At 40.6% G+C, this 14,543-nt stretch overlaps 1 pseudogene; it reads left to right on the top strand.

The window, feature by feature from the left end:
• The first annotated feature begins 485 nt into the window (after positions 1–485).
• Positions 486–580, top strand: LOC121043973 (uncharacterized; annotated as a pseudogene).
• The last annotated feature ends 13,963 nt before the right edge of the window (positions 581–14,543 follow it).

Raw genomic sequence — 14,543 nt, 5'->3', positions numbered from 1 at the left:
TTCCCAACAATTAAAACAACTGGGTTTCCTCGCAAGCTGGACTAAGTGATGATTTTATAAGCATGAATAAAATGAGTGCTTTTTATGTCATGCTCCCAGATTCAGTGGGTCAGGCATTTGGATAGGATACAGTGATGACAAGTTGTCCTTTTTTTCTGTGAAATCTGGGGATTCAGCTGGGATGACTTGAAGGCTAGGATCTGGAATCATCTGGAGACTTCTTTACCCATGTGTCTGGCAGGTGGTATAGCTGTTGACTGAGATCTAAGAGGCAGTTGCAGTACTTTGCTTAGATGCAAGGTGAGAGGACATAGGCCCTGCCCCTAGATGGGAGTGTCAAGGTTACACTGTAAGAAGAGATTGTGGGATAGGAGACGTTTTTGGAGGCATCTTGGATAAATACAATCTTCCACAGATACATATATGGCTTCATACAGTTGTCCCAGATTCTAATATTTTATGAGAGTTTAAGAAACAAAAGTCTGATCGCTTCTCGGCCTTTTGGCTAAGATCAAGTGTAGAAACAAAAGTCTGAGTTAAAGAGAATCTTTGTTTCTGCCCTAGCATCCTGTGAACCTCTGACCCATACGTATAGATCAGGAAAGTCTTCTTTGAGGGAGAAAATTTACTTTCCAATATAATCATCCCAGAATATATGGCTCTGTGTTTCTGCAGGTACCTGCATTCCTTAGTAGTTAAAGACCATGTTAAAACAAGATCAAATTTCTATTTAAATGTAAGTGAATGTTACCATCTGTGGGGGGAGGCAGGGAGTGGTTGAATTTCCTTCTGAAAGAAGACCCTAGACAGTGCTCACTTACCTTTACTTGTGCTTTTTGTAAGAACCATATTGGGTAGACCAGGATGTTTGTTTGGTGAGCTGCATGACCCATCACATCATGTCCCCCTCTTTCCTTTCTTAATGCCACTCAGTCTCAAGTACCTGAAAATTGTTTAACTTCACCCCCAATGCATGCGCTTGGCTCCAAATGATATCAAGGGTTTACTGATCATTTGTAGTTTTAAGCAGTTTTGTTCCTGGAACCTCCCTCTCCCCTAAATAAGGAGGACTCTGTAAGTTTCTCTTTGCTTTCTGAATATGTAATCATGAAGAATGATATTTATTCTTCAGAACCTCATCCCCCCAGTATTCTAATAAAATCCTGACTCATCAGCCAAAATAAAAAGATTAATCTATTTTCTCTAGAAATTAGAAAATTAATACTTATTCAACAAAGGAGTTTTTGAGTGTTTCATATATGAATTAAGTTTATTGTGATTGAAAAGGAGACTATGATTGTCCTGTGTGAAACAGTAATCAGAAGATGTTATCACTCAATATCTTCCACTCTCTCAGTCCTTGAGTTAAATTAATGTTTTAGTGAACTACATCATTCATTAATAGGTAGCTGTCAAGTGATAGACGGATCATGCTTTCAAGGCTTTGCAAGTTATAAGATGGACTTGCCATCAGTTGAAAAAATTCTTGCCTTTCCAGCAGTGGTGTTAGATTTGTCCTGTCCTGATCCATCCACGATCTTTTATGATTGGCTTCTTTCTTGGGGCAAATATTTAACTTTCCCTTTCTCTCACTTGTCTTTGAGAGTTTCACTAACCCTGAGGGAAAGGAAAAACATGGCCAACCAATTATGTTACCAAACTTTGAAAGGTCAGATGTACAGGCTATCTGAGGGAGAATGTAAAAGCCATTAGCAGCCTGATATCTCATTTGGTGGCTAACAACCCGAGAGGAATACCAAATGGCCTCCCCCACATTAATCCCTTAGAAGTAAAGTATCTTAACGAGAATGGAATAATGTTATCAATTTCTTCCGTTCTCATTAAATTCCAAAGGCTGTAATCTAGAGTCCTCCTTGGTTTTTACACCAGCCAGTATGAAAGAGACACAGCATATAAAAAAGAACAAAGAGGCAAAATTAAACTAAAATAGAGCATGAGGTGGCTTATTCATGAAATGTATATGCATTATTTCTAATTTACAAAAGCTCAGTATACAAAACCTCATTCTAACTTGTCTTCCCTTTATATGTCACTCGTGTCCCACAAGTAGAATGCCAACATTTCCATGCTCAGAGTACTCCTTATATTTCTACTTCTCCACCTTTGCTGTCTTTCTTTCTCTTCTACCTGAATGCTTTTCCCAGTTGTCTCTCTCTGAATGCATACTTACTTTATAGGACCTAGTTCAAGTCTTATGTTCTTTATGATAGTAACTCAGACCTACCTTCCCTTAATCTGAAACCTTTCACATCTTACTGACCATATTACTTATTTAGCATATAGGCAAGTACAACAAATTTAAGACAATATCTATATATCTCACTGTCACAACATGTATTCATTTATTCAACTCACTTATCCATGTGTTAATTGAAGAAACAGTCCACAGTGCTAATTCCATATCAGGCACTGTGCTAGAAGCTGGAGACATGAGACTGAATGAAATCTTCAGTCAGACAGAAATGTTATAACAGAAATGTAAACAGGAGGGGCACCTGGCTGGCTTAGTCAATAGAGCAACTGACTCTTGATCTTGGGGTTGTGAGTTCAAGCCCCATGTTGGGAGTAGAGATTACTTTAAAAAATTAAATGAGGAAAAAAATACAAAAAGAAAAAGAAATGTAAAAGGACACATTGGGTATATAAAGGAGAAGGTGATGACCACTAGCTGGGAAGAAGACCTGAAAGGTGAGTCTCTAGTGAGACATAAGGTGTTTATTAGGTGGTAGAGAATGGAGAAAAGTTTTTTTTTTTTAATTTTTTAAATCTTTATTTATTTTCGACAGAGTGAGAGAGAGAGAGAGAGAGAGAGAGAGAGAATGAGAGAGAGAGAATGAGTGGGGGAGGGCAGAGAGAGAGAGGGAAACAGAACCTGAAGCAGGCTCCAGGCTCTGAGCTGCTGTCAGTACAGAGCCTGATACGGGGCTTGAACTCATGGACTGCAAGATCATGACCTGAGCCAAAGTCGGACGCTCAACTGACTGAGCCACCCAGGTGCCCCGAGAATGGAGAAAAGTAAGGAGGAAGAGGAGTGATAGCAGAGAAAGGAATTCCAGAAGAAGGAGTCAACATGAGTAAAGACTATGGTGTAGACATATGCTCATGGGAGGATAAGTAGTTTTGAGTAAAGAAAACCACAGATTGTGAAATGGGACAGATGTCAGCTAAACTGAGAAAAGGTTGGACTTGGAGGGGGTGGAATCGTGGAAGGCTTCATACACCATGGACTTAATCAGCAGGCAACGGGGGGCTATTGCAGTTTTCTACAGGCTAGAGAAATGTGGTCAGATTTTCATTTTCTAAGGTCACCCCAGCAGGGATGTGGAGGATGGATGGTAGAGAGATATGATTGAAGGTAAAAAGAACAGTTGGGGGAGTGTCTTATAATTGTCTAGTGGAGAATGACTAGAATATGAAGTAAAGGAGGTAGAGATAGAACAGCTATGATAAATTATGAGAAAGTAAAACGTATAGGACTTTTGACTTCTCAGGGGCAAATGCCGCATCTTTTTCCTACATAGCCTTAAGCACTCACCGAGGTATATTGCTGATACTTGCTAAATAGAATTGAACATTATACTGGTGTAACAAAAGCCTTCAAGAGGGTTGAATAATTTATGATGTCCCCTAGAAAATTAAAGGCAGGATTTGTCTATAGCTAAGATCACTTATTTTATGAATTTTGCTTGGAAAACTAAGAAATTAGAGAATTTTCATGTGGGCTCCCTGTTCCAGTACTCAAACTGCTTTACTCTTAGACTTTCATAACCAAAATTTACTTTAAATTTTGACTTTACAGATTACACGGTTATTTTAAGTTGAATATGTTGGTGTGAGGTTGATGTTTGACCCAAAGTAATCCTAAACCAATAGATTTGTGTTATTTGTTCCTAGAAATTATAGGCCAGTAATATTCTGATTCCTCCTGGACTAGGTGACTATGTAATTGAATAGGAATGAAACTCCCAGATTAATGGAAAGATAGAGCTCCCTACTTTGGGGAAGTATCCTTTGATTCTGGTAGAATTTAAAAAGGCCAGAAACCATTATGACTTCTTCCCATTCTACCCACATAAAAGGTGATCCTTAATAGTGTTTTTGGCACTAACTGGGACGCCTGAGTGGCTCAGTCAGTTAAATGACCGACTTGGGCTCTGGTCATGATCTCACAGCCCATGGGTTCAAACCCCAGGTCAGGCTCTGTGCTGACAGCTCAGAGCCTGGGGCCTGCTTCAGATTCTGTGTCTCCCTCTGTCTCTGCCAAACTCCGTTTGTGCTGTTTCTCTCTCTTAAAAAATACACATTAAAGGGGCGCCTGGGTGACTCAGTCGGTTAAGCATCCGACTTCAGCTCAGGTCACGATCTCGCGGTCTGTGAGTTCTAGCCCCGCGTCGGGCTCTGGGCTGATGGCTCGGAGCCTGGACCTGCTTCCGGTTCTGTGTCTCCCTCTCTCTCTGCCCCTCCCCCGTTCATGCTCTGTCTCTCTCTGTCTCAAAAATAAATAAACGTAAAAAAAAAAAAAACATTAAAAACAATTTAAAAAATAAAAATAAATTTAAAAACCAGTGATTTTTTGGTACTAACTGGCTATTTAAGTACTAACTAGGCATCAAGTTGTACCTTGATATTCCTTTTGGAAGAGAAAATAGCTTTCAGACAAGAATATTAGAAAGTCCATTGCTGGGGCGCCTGGGTGGCTCAGTTGGTTAAGTGTCAGACTTCGGCTCAGTTCATGATCTCGCAGTTTGTGAATTTGAGCCCATGTTGGGCTCTCTGCTGACCGCTCAGAGCCAGGAGCCTGCTTTGGATTTTGTGTCTCCCTCTCTCTGCCCCTTCCCCGCTCACACTCTGTCTTTCTCTCTCTCAAAACTAAATAGATATTTTAAAAAATTAAAAAAAAAAAAGAAATTCCATTGCCTAAATATGATTTTGAAATTTATGATTGAAAATATTTTCAGTGTCTTCAACTGACCCATAGCAAGTCTTTCTCTTCCCATTTGGGAAAACAGTCTGGCCACTGAACTTGAAACTCCAGGCATTGATGGGACAGTGTAGTAGGCTTCATAAATGGTATCATTCCTGTGTAGTCTTTTGTAATGTGACCTAATGGGTCCTCTCATCAAAAGGGAGGATCTATTTGTCCGCCCCTAAAAATTGGTTTGGCCTTATGATATCGTACCAGTTCTGAGTCTAGTTGTCAAGAAGCTTGTTGAGCTTCTCTTCTCTTTTAGTCCCTTGCCTCTGCATGAGGTGAGACCCAGGCTAGGCTGCTGATGATCAGAGTTCATCTGGAGGACAGAAAAGTTACCCCAGGTAAAGCCTTCCTAGGTTAGCCAGGCCCTAGCCCACGTGTTAGATGACCACAGACTCATGAGCAATCCAGATATATTTGGCCAGAACAACAGAACCACTCAGAAAATCCGTATTTATTGTCATATGCCCCTGAGCTTTTGTGGTTGTGTGCCACAAAATTATCCCAGTAATTTTGATTCCACTAGGAGGTGTGCATAGGGCAGAGATGAGATCAATCCATTTATGGGTCAGGGGCCACGTGCCCCTGTAATTGAGTACAAATAGTAAATCAGTCTCAACGAAAGAGGTGTTGGGTCCACTGATTGAGTCAAAGAGATCTAGATAGAACCAATAAAGCAAGTAACATATTTCCTTGTAGAGAAGTTATTCTGACAGAGTATGAAACCATAGTGAAGGAAACTAATGGCCAAGAAAACTGATTTGAGCATCAGTTAGAGTTTTAATTTTGCCATTAATTGGCAGTTACAATTGCAGCTAATATTTATCAAGAGTTTTCTATGTGCAAAGATAATCTTATTTAAGACCCACAAAATTCCTTCTCTATGGATACTATTATCATCTTTCCTTTATTGGTGAGTTAAGAAAAATTCCTTATATCATGCAGCTATCAACTAGGAGAGTCAAGTCACAAAACTAGGCCTCTGCCTCCAAATCACCCTTTTATTAAGGACTCTAAGCTTTATTTTACTTGTATATAAAATGGGGATAATAATGCTTACTCTCAAGGTTTGGGGCAAAGATTAAACAAGATAATGCATGGAGGCATTCAGTCATTAGTGCTATTATAAATTTAATTATGATTTTATCCTCAGAGCTCCAGAAGTGTTTGGCCAGGCTGCAATCCTTCTCTTGGAAACTTTGCAGCTGGCTTAATGTTCATGGGGTCTGGAAATTATTCTTTTTATTACAAAGAACTTTTGGTCATCTTTTTATTTGCAGGGAGAGCTCCCTTCCATCCTGACCTATAATCTCACAGACTGGTCCGGGGTGATTCTTCTTCTTCCCTGTGCATTCTGTCAGAAGGCCTGGCATTGAGACACAGATTCTCTGTTATAAAGAAGATCAGTGATCTCCTCTGGGGATGAGAATTATCAGGATTTAAAAAGGAAGTGCTAAGGAAAAATTAACACATGATAAAATGCGAAGACAGTTACACTAAAAACAAGTTTTCTCCTGCATATATTGGGCCATATTCCTACAAGTTCTTTATTCACGGTTACTTCTACTGTAAGTCTTGTGTGATTAGAAAAGTAATCTGGACATTGTTTTAGGAGACATTCGGTTCAACAGGACTGGGAGTCAGGAATACTCATACTTTAACCCAGCAGAGTAGGCATAGATGAGGATATAGTAGCATATTAGGGTGGGAGGGTCATTACCGGTTATCAGATGCACACATGTGGGCCTATCTCCATTAGATGATCTTTCACCCACTGCTTGAATGCTGTGGTGACTTAAAACTTACCAGACCTCATGAGGAAGGTGATTCTATTTGTGGAGAATTCCAGTGAGTCAAAACCTTTTCTCCTATAACTCTCACTCACTGAACTCTGGTTTTCTGGTTGGGGAAATACACCAGACTAGTTTCTCCATTCTGTTTTCCTGGCTCTTTAAAATGAATACACTCGGGGAGCCTGGGTGGCTCAGTCAGTTAAGTGCCTGACTTCAGCTCAGGTCATGACCTCATGGTTTGTGAGTTCGAGCCCTGCATCAGGCTCTGTGCGGACAAGCTCAGAGCCTGGGGCCTGCTTCAGATTCTGTGTCTCCCTCTCTCTCTACCCCTCCCCCATTCACGCTCTGTCTCTCTCAAAAATAAACATTAAAAAAAATTTTAATGATACACTCTGGCCCCCAAAAGGAGTGGTAGCCATTTATTATAAGACACTGTCCATTGGTCATAATTAATAAGACCAGGGATGGACCCCTGAATCTAGGTAGGCTGTCAGAGGATCTTTGGCATCAGGATTTTGTTAAGTGTTAGATTATAGCATAAATCCCAGAAGATGTTTTAAAAATTCTTTGTCATCACTTGAGTGTCAGGATTTTTGCATAATACAAACAACCAGAATTGTAGCTGCTCTTGTGAAATGAATGAGAAGACCTGACAACATGGGGCAAGCATTTCCACATCCTAACAATTGGCTGTACCTGAGTACGTGATGACTCCTCTGTATGGATCTGGCACTCCCCAGTTTTCTGGGCATCCCCAGACCGTATCTGCTTTCCCCACAAATGCCACCTGCTTGAGCACTTTGAGAATCCAACTTTGCATGCTTTGAGTGCATTTTTGTACTTGTAAGCAAGACAGCCTTATGCAAACTTTACATAATTCAGTGTAATCACCTGGCTGGATACTAGAATCACCTGGCCAACTTTCCAAAATAGATTCTTGAACCAGTCTCCCTAATTATAAAATGAGAGCCTCCAGATTCTCGTTCTCATCTGGTATCTCTGGATTCTCTTATGGCTGGAACATTGTCACCTCAAAAAGAAAACCAAACCTCTCTAGATTATAGCCATGGTTGGTAACCACTGATACAATTGAAGGTAGAAAACATGGAATGCATCACCCATTTCCTTCTAATGTACAAAATCCATGCAAGTGGGCCAGCTTTCTCCAAGCTCAGTGTCTCCAGCTGCCACCTGGAAGTGTTTTAAGATGCTCTTAGGTAAGAGCTGCCAAAGGCTGGGTGCTGCTCATTTGAACCTGCTTTTGCTCACTTGGTGTGTAAGCTGAGCATGTAGAAGGTAGACGGATCGGAATGACAAGTGAGGAGATGCAAGTCTCCGGCAGTTTTAAGGTGCCTTCTCTGGGATTCACCCAGGCAAAGGGATGATGAGAAATCTTAGAACATATTCAACGATCAACCAACATTATAACGGCTTAACTCAACCCAGCTGAGAGTCAGATCTAGACTTAAAGCTACATCTTGCTGAGCCATCTCTTATTGACTTAGGAGTTGTAGTTTCAAAGACAGTAATCACACTCTTCTTGCAAAGCCAGCTTTAAGACCTTCTAATTTTACTCATTAGGAAGTGCCTACCCTGCCAGTTTCAGTAGTAAATCATCTCTGGTCCTGTCTCGCTCTTGTGTACCTGTGGTCTGAGAGACTTCTGTTCCTCCTCTGGGACCTTCTGTTTCTTTAAGTAATGCTTACGTTCTTGGCATTTGCACTGCTGCCTCATGCCCCTACCTCCCTGGATTCAGGAGTTGCTTGGCTCTATAATTTGTTACAGTATTTCATTTACTTTGAACTCCATCCTCAGCTCTACCTGAGATTTTAAAACAATCCAAATATAAACATTGTCATCACAGGGCGCCTGGGTGGCTCAGTCAGTTAAGCCTCCGACTCCTGATTTCAGCTCAGGTCATGATCTCACAGTTCATGGGATCAAGCCCCATGTCAGGCACTGACAGCACGGAGCCTGCTTGGAATTCTCTCTCTCTCTCTCTGGCCTGCACCCGCTTGCGTGTACACATGCTCTCTCTCTCTCTCTCTCTCTCTCTCTCTCAGTAAATAAACTTAAAAAAAAATTGTCATCATGGTAATATATAACAATTCGCTAAATTCTTACTCTATGCCAGGCATTGCTCCCATCTAACCCTTCCAGAGTCTGTGATGCAGGGGTTACTGTGGATGGAGTAGCAGAGTCACAGAGAGGTGGTCAGGCTGAAAGCCCTCCTGTGATTTTCCATTGCCTTTAGGTGAATGTTGCATATACTAATCACAGATGCTCAGACCTTTCCCATGACCCATTCATCCTCCTCTCTTCCTTCATTAATCTTTCTGGCTTCCTGGTAGGGGCATTATTTTTTCTTCCTCACTCTGTCTCTCTCTCTCTCTTTTAGGACTTGACATAATTTTTCTGTGCCAAAAACTCCAGGTCTGTTCTTCAGCCTTACCAGTGTGGCTAAATCATAGTCTCCTTATAAGTCTCAAATGAAAATTACCTTCATTGGAGAGGAAATCCTGGACCCCATGTTAATATTTCTTCATTACCTGTATTGGTACTGGGGGGAAGTATTAAAATTTAGCTTTCAGAACTTTTTTTTTTTAGAACAATTGAATTAGAAGGTGTGGGCTAGACATTTACACTTTGAGCAAACATTGCTTGTGATTCTTATGAGCTATAAAGTTGGATAATCTCCTCCATAGACTAAGTTAATTTCCTTGGTTATTTGCTGCTAGCACCCCACCCCTTCCCTTTCAAAGTAACCATCACATTCAGTGTATGTTTATCACTTATGTTCCCTATTAGATTACATTACAAATGACATTACATTACATTAGAGACATTACAAATCCCTATTATATTACAAACTCCATGAAGTTAATGGATATATATCAGTTTGTATCTGTATATCTAGCATCTAATCTGTTGCTCGGCCTATAACTTTATTTAATTAAAGAGAAACATTTTGTTTTTTTCTTCTTGTGGTAAATTTTATGAAGCACCAGCCTACCATTTTCTGACACATAGTAAATCCTTAGAATGCAAGGTTGATTAGTATATGATCTTTTTGCTTAAAGAACTCACAGCCTTATGGGGGAAACAGGCAAGAAGATATTTGATTTTAGTATAGTATTATAAGAATGAGTAGTTCTCTCTCTCTTTCTCTCTCCTAGTTAGCAAATATAATGATGGAGGTAAGGGCTCTATGTACAGGAAAGGTGAGACCTAGTCCAGCCTGGAAGGGACAATCTGAGAGGACTTCCTGGAGGAGGTGACATGTGAATTTAGCCTTTAAAAGGCAGACATCTGAGAAAGGGGTGTAGAAAGGGTACTTTAAACAGAAAAACATGAGACAGGGGCGCCTGGGTGGCTCAGTCGGTTACACATCCGACTCTTGATTTCGGGTCCGGTCGTGATCTCACGGTTCGTGAGTTCGAGCCCCATGTTGGGCTCCATGCTGGCAGCTCAGAGCCTGCTTGGATTCTCTCTCAATTCCTTTCTCTGCCCCTCCCCCACTCTCGAGTTTTTCTCTCTCTCTCCCTCTCTCAGAATAAATAAACTTAAAAAAAATCTTTACAAAAACATGAGACAGCATAGTATGCTTTGGGTAGGGTAACTGTAAGTAGTTTGGCAAAGGTCAGTGTAGGGCATCAGTCAGGGACTATAAGAACCAGATCATGAAAGCCTCAGGACTTTGCATTTTATTGTGAATGGCACTGGGACATAGTGAAGAGTTCTGTCCATAGACACTTGCAATTAAGGTCAGATTTCTATTCTGCATCCTTATTATTATGAAATAAATTTTTGGTGCTGATTGATAAATTGAGCTAGTAAAGGATGATTGACTTATGTGTGCATACATTTATATATTCATTCAACGCATATTTATTGAACATATACTGTGCACGGTACCATATTTCATTTAATCCTCACAATGTCCGTGTTAACTAGGTGGCATTTTTTCCATTTGTCTGTTGGGGCTCAATAAGGTTTAATTACTCGCTCAAAACAACAGAAATATTCTGTTAGTAACAGAACAATGTTCTATTCCTGATCTCTCACAAATTTTGTTCTGCTTTTGTTTGGTTCAGCAATGCTTAGCATTCACTTATTTGGTCACTTAATATTTACTGACACCTATTATCTGCCAGGTAATATTCTAGGGGCTCAGAGCATAGAACTGGACAAAAGGAAAAAACATTCTGCTCTTTTGACATTTGGATCCTCCTGGGTATTTAGAACCTTTTACTAGAGAACTGATTTACACTGACCCTGCTTTCCCTTCTCAAGCAGAGGGCAGAGGGGCCCTGGGGTAGCAAGTGGTTTCAGGGATGTCCATTCTCTCTCCTGTACCCAGCATGGTTTTCCAAGGTAAATACTAGCCTTGGCAGAAAGGGGTTAGAAGGAAGGGTGAGGCCTCACTCTTGATATGGAGAAAAGAGGGAGGAGAAGGGGAGAAGGCTATGTAATTATAATAAAATCTGTTAACTGCTAAATGTTTATTGTGAAAGCAAGGTGTCTTGACATTTGGTAGAAGCATCATTTACAGGGACAAAAGGAAAGTACCCTGAAACATAAACTTTGCTAAAGCATTGCTGGCAGATCACCAATCATTCCAGAGAGAGTTGAGCTTGATTGTCTGTAAGAATAGCTGACATTCTGGTTGCAGACTGTCCATACTGAATGTTTAACCTGGTTACTGCTTTTGCTCTGTGAAGAGAGTACCTCTCCAATCTCAGTGACCTCTTCTATATAATGGGGCACATCCCACCCATCATTCCAACCTTCTTAACTTGTAAAGATCAATTAAGATAATGTATATGAGGGGTGCCTGGGTGGCTCAGTTGGTTAGGTTAAGCATCTGACTCTTGATTTTGGTTCAGGTCATGGTCTCATGGTTCATGACATCAAGTCCTGCGTTGGGCTCTGCACTGACAGCATAGAGCCTGCTTGGGATTCTCTCTCTCCCTCCCTCTCTCTGCCCCTTCCCTTCCCACTGTCTCTCTCTCTCTCTCTTTCTCTCAAAGTAAACAAATAGACTTAACAAAAATATAATGTATATGAAAATGTTTTTAATAATTGTCTGGTATTTTTGAAGACAGGTGAGGGATAGAAAAGAAGGAGTAGCAATTGTTTCACTTTGATTAAATAAGTATGGGGGAAAACTGACTCAAAGCCTGAGAAAGCACTGCAACCAGGTGGGGTCTCTGACCTTGGTAGTGTGAATCTGTGGGCCTTCTTCCTAGATTGCTTCAATTACAGTGGCTCAACTGCTAAGACCTCCCAGCCTCTGTGACTCTTCTAAATTCTAAATTCAGGGGAACCAGAGTCTGATTAGTTAAGCTTGAAAGTGAATGCCACTGTGGTAGGGTTTAGCATGGCTCCTAGAAGCCAACCACCTCAACTCAGGGAGTCACTGGAAAATCCATGCAGTCCCAAAGATACCCTCTCTAATAGAAAGCGGGAACCAGAGTTTATGACAGAAGCTCCAAGAAGCGAGCTGCACCTCTTTCATACCTATGATGGGAAGTCCTTTAAAGTTTTCGGTTTGCCAGCAGAGATTCTTAACATGCAATCTATAAAATTCATGATCAGCAGTTAGGATGCGTTTTAAATCAAACTTCTCTTTACAAACTTATATTAATAGTGCCTTCCAGGGGTTAGATAAAATGGGGAAGTGCAAAAGTTGCCTGTTCAGCATAACAGATTATCTCAAATATGCTGAGAAGAATAGTAGGAAAGGGGAGTTAATGAATCGTCGCCGTCTAAAAATCATGTTGGTTCTAAAATATAGATTTTGTTTATCTTTGAGATTGCTGTTTCCTGGAGGTCTTTAAAAATAACCTAAAAGCTTATAGAAAATATCCCGTTCTTAATTAAGCAGGGAAATGCACTCCTCAGATGGTAGTTAGTAGTGCAGGTTCTATGATCTTAGAATTGTTCAAGCTTGGGCTCTTTAATGTGCTAACTGTTGAACCTTTGTCAGGTGTCTTATTGCTAGAGGACTCACATTGTCATCTGTGAGGCCAGATTGATAAATACTGTGTAGTAGGGTGGTGAGGATTAAATGGAATGACATAATTAGAGTGCTTAGCACAATGGCGGGCATGTAGTAAAGATAAATGGCAGTCACTGGTGGTGGTGGTGTTGTGATTATTATTGCCTTTCAAGTGTTTTCTAATTCCATGGTTTTTAAGTTATAAAATAATGAATCACCAATAGAAGTCAACATCCATTGCAGTCACTTTGTGGAATAACACTGCCAATGAAAGGAAATGAGTTACATTCTCACATGTAAATGGACAAATCTTAAAAATGTAATGAGCAGCAAGGCCATTCAGAATGAGATCATTTCAATAAAATTAAAAACCACACAAATATATAAAAGAACTCTTGTGAACACATTTTGTGTTATGCATTGTTACTTGCCCACCCAACGTTTATTTTCTCCTTGCTGGTTGGTTACTCAGGTGTTCAATGATGCTCAGTTGTGGTGTGGCCATTTCTTCATTTTTTCCACAAACAGCTCTGTATTTTTTTCTGTAAGTGTCTCCTTCTGAAAATGGGTGAATGTTTCTTTAGGGTAAATTTCTAGCAGTGGGAGTGCTGGGCCACACACTGCATTCTTCAAGTTTATTGGATGTTTCCTAATGACTTTTCAAAGGGCACTCCCATCTGAGATGGGTGAATTCTTGCTTCCCATCACCTTTCTCACCATTGTTGTCAACAGACATTAACTTTTGTCGGTGTAATTGGTGTGGACTAGTATCATCTTTTTAAAAAATGTTTAAAGTTTTCTTTAAAAATATTAAGCACAAGTTATTACAATTTTGAAAGACTCATGTATCTGATAATAACATATATTTAGGCATTTAGGACATGTTTCTGGTATTTTCTAATGAAATTTAATATCTTATTAGTTTGGCTCTATGTTCTTTATCCTTGATTTTTTTAAGATGATTTTTTTAGAGGAGTTTTAGGTTCATGGTAAAATTGAGAGAATGGTCGCTATTTCTCATATATCCCTTCACTGCCCTTAAAATCCCCTTTGTTCCCTCTCTTCACCTCCACCCTTGGGAACCACTGATCTTTTAACCATCTCCATAATTTTGCCTTTTTCCAGGTGCTACCTGCCCATAGTCCCAGCTACTTGAGAGGCTGAAGCAGGGGGATTGCTTGAGCCCAGGGGTTCTGGGCTGGAGAGCACTAACACTGATCAGAAATCTGCACTAAGGGGGCGCCTGGGTGGCGCAGTCGGTTGAACGTCCGACTTCAGCCAGGTCACGATCTCGTGGTCCGTGAGTTCGAGCCCCGCGTCGGGCTCTGGGCTGATGGCTCAGAGCCTGGAGCCTGTTTCCGATTCTGTGTCTCCCTCTCTCTCTGCCCCTCCCCCGTTCATGCTCTGTCTCTCTCTGTCCCAAAAATAAATAAACGTTGAAAAAAAAAATTAAAAAAAAAAAAAATCTGCACTAAGTTCCACACCATTATTGTGTGGAACTCCTCTCGGGAGTGTTGCCTAAGGAGGTTAGGTTGCCCTAGGAGAAATGAACTGGCCCAGGTTGAAATGCAACAGGTCAAAACTCCTGTGCTGATTGCCATATTAAAAAAATTATTATTATTATTTAGTTTATTTACTTATTTTGAGAGAGAGAAAGAGCATGCAGGACAAGGGCAGAAAGAGAGGGAGAGAGAGAATCCCAAGCAGGCTATGCACTTTAAGTGCAGAGCCTGATGTGGGGCTCAAACTCACAAAG

Source organism: Herpailurus yagouaroundi, unplaced genomic scaffold, assembly GCF_014898765.1.
Source record: "Herpailurus yagouaroundi ecotype Mexico unplaced genomic scaffold, PumYag 187, whole genome shotgun sequence".
Lineage (NCBI taxonomy): Eukaryota > Metazoa > Chordata > Mammalia > Carnivora > Felidae > Herpailurus > Herpailurus yagouaroundi.
This window is presented reverse-complemented; position numbering and strand designations above follow the sequence as displayed.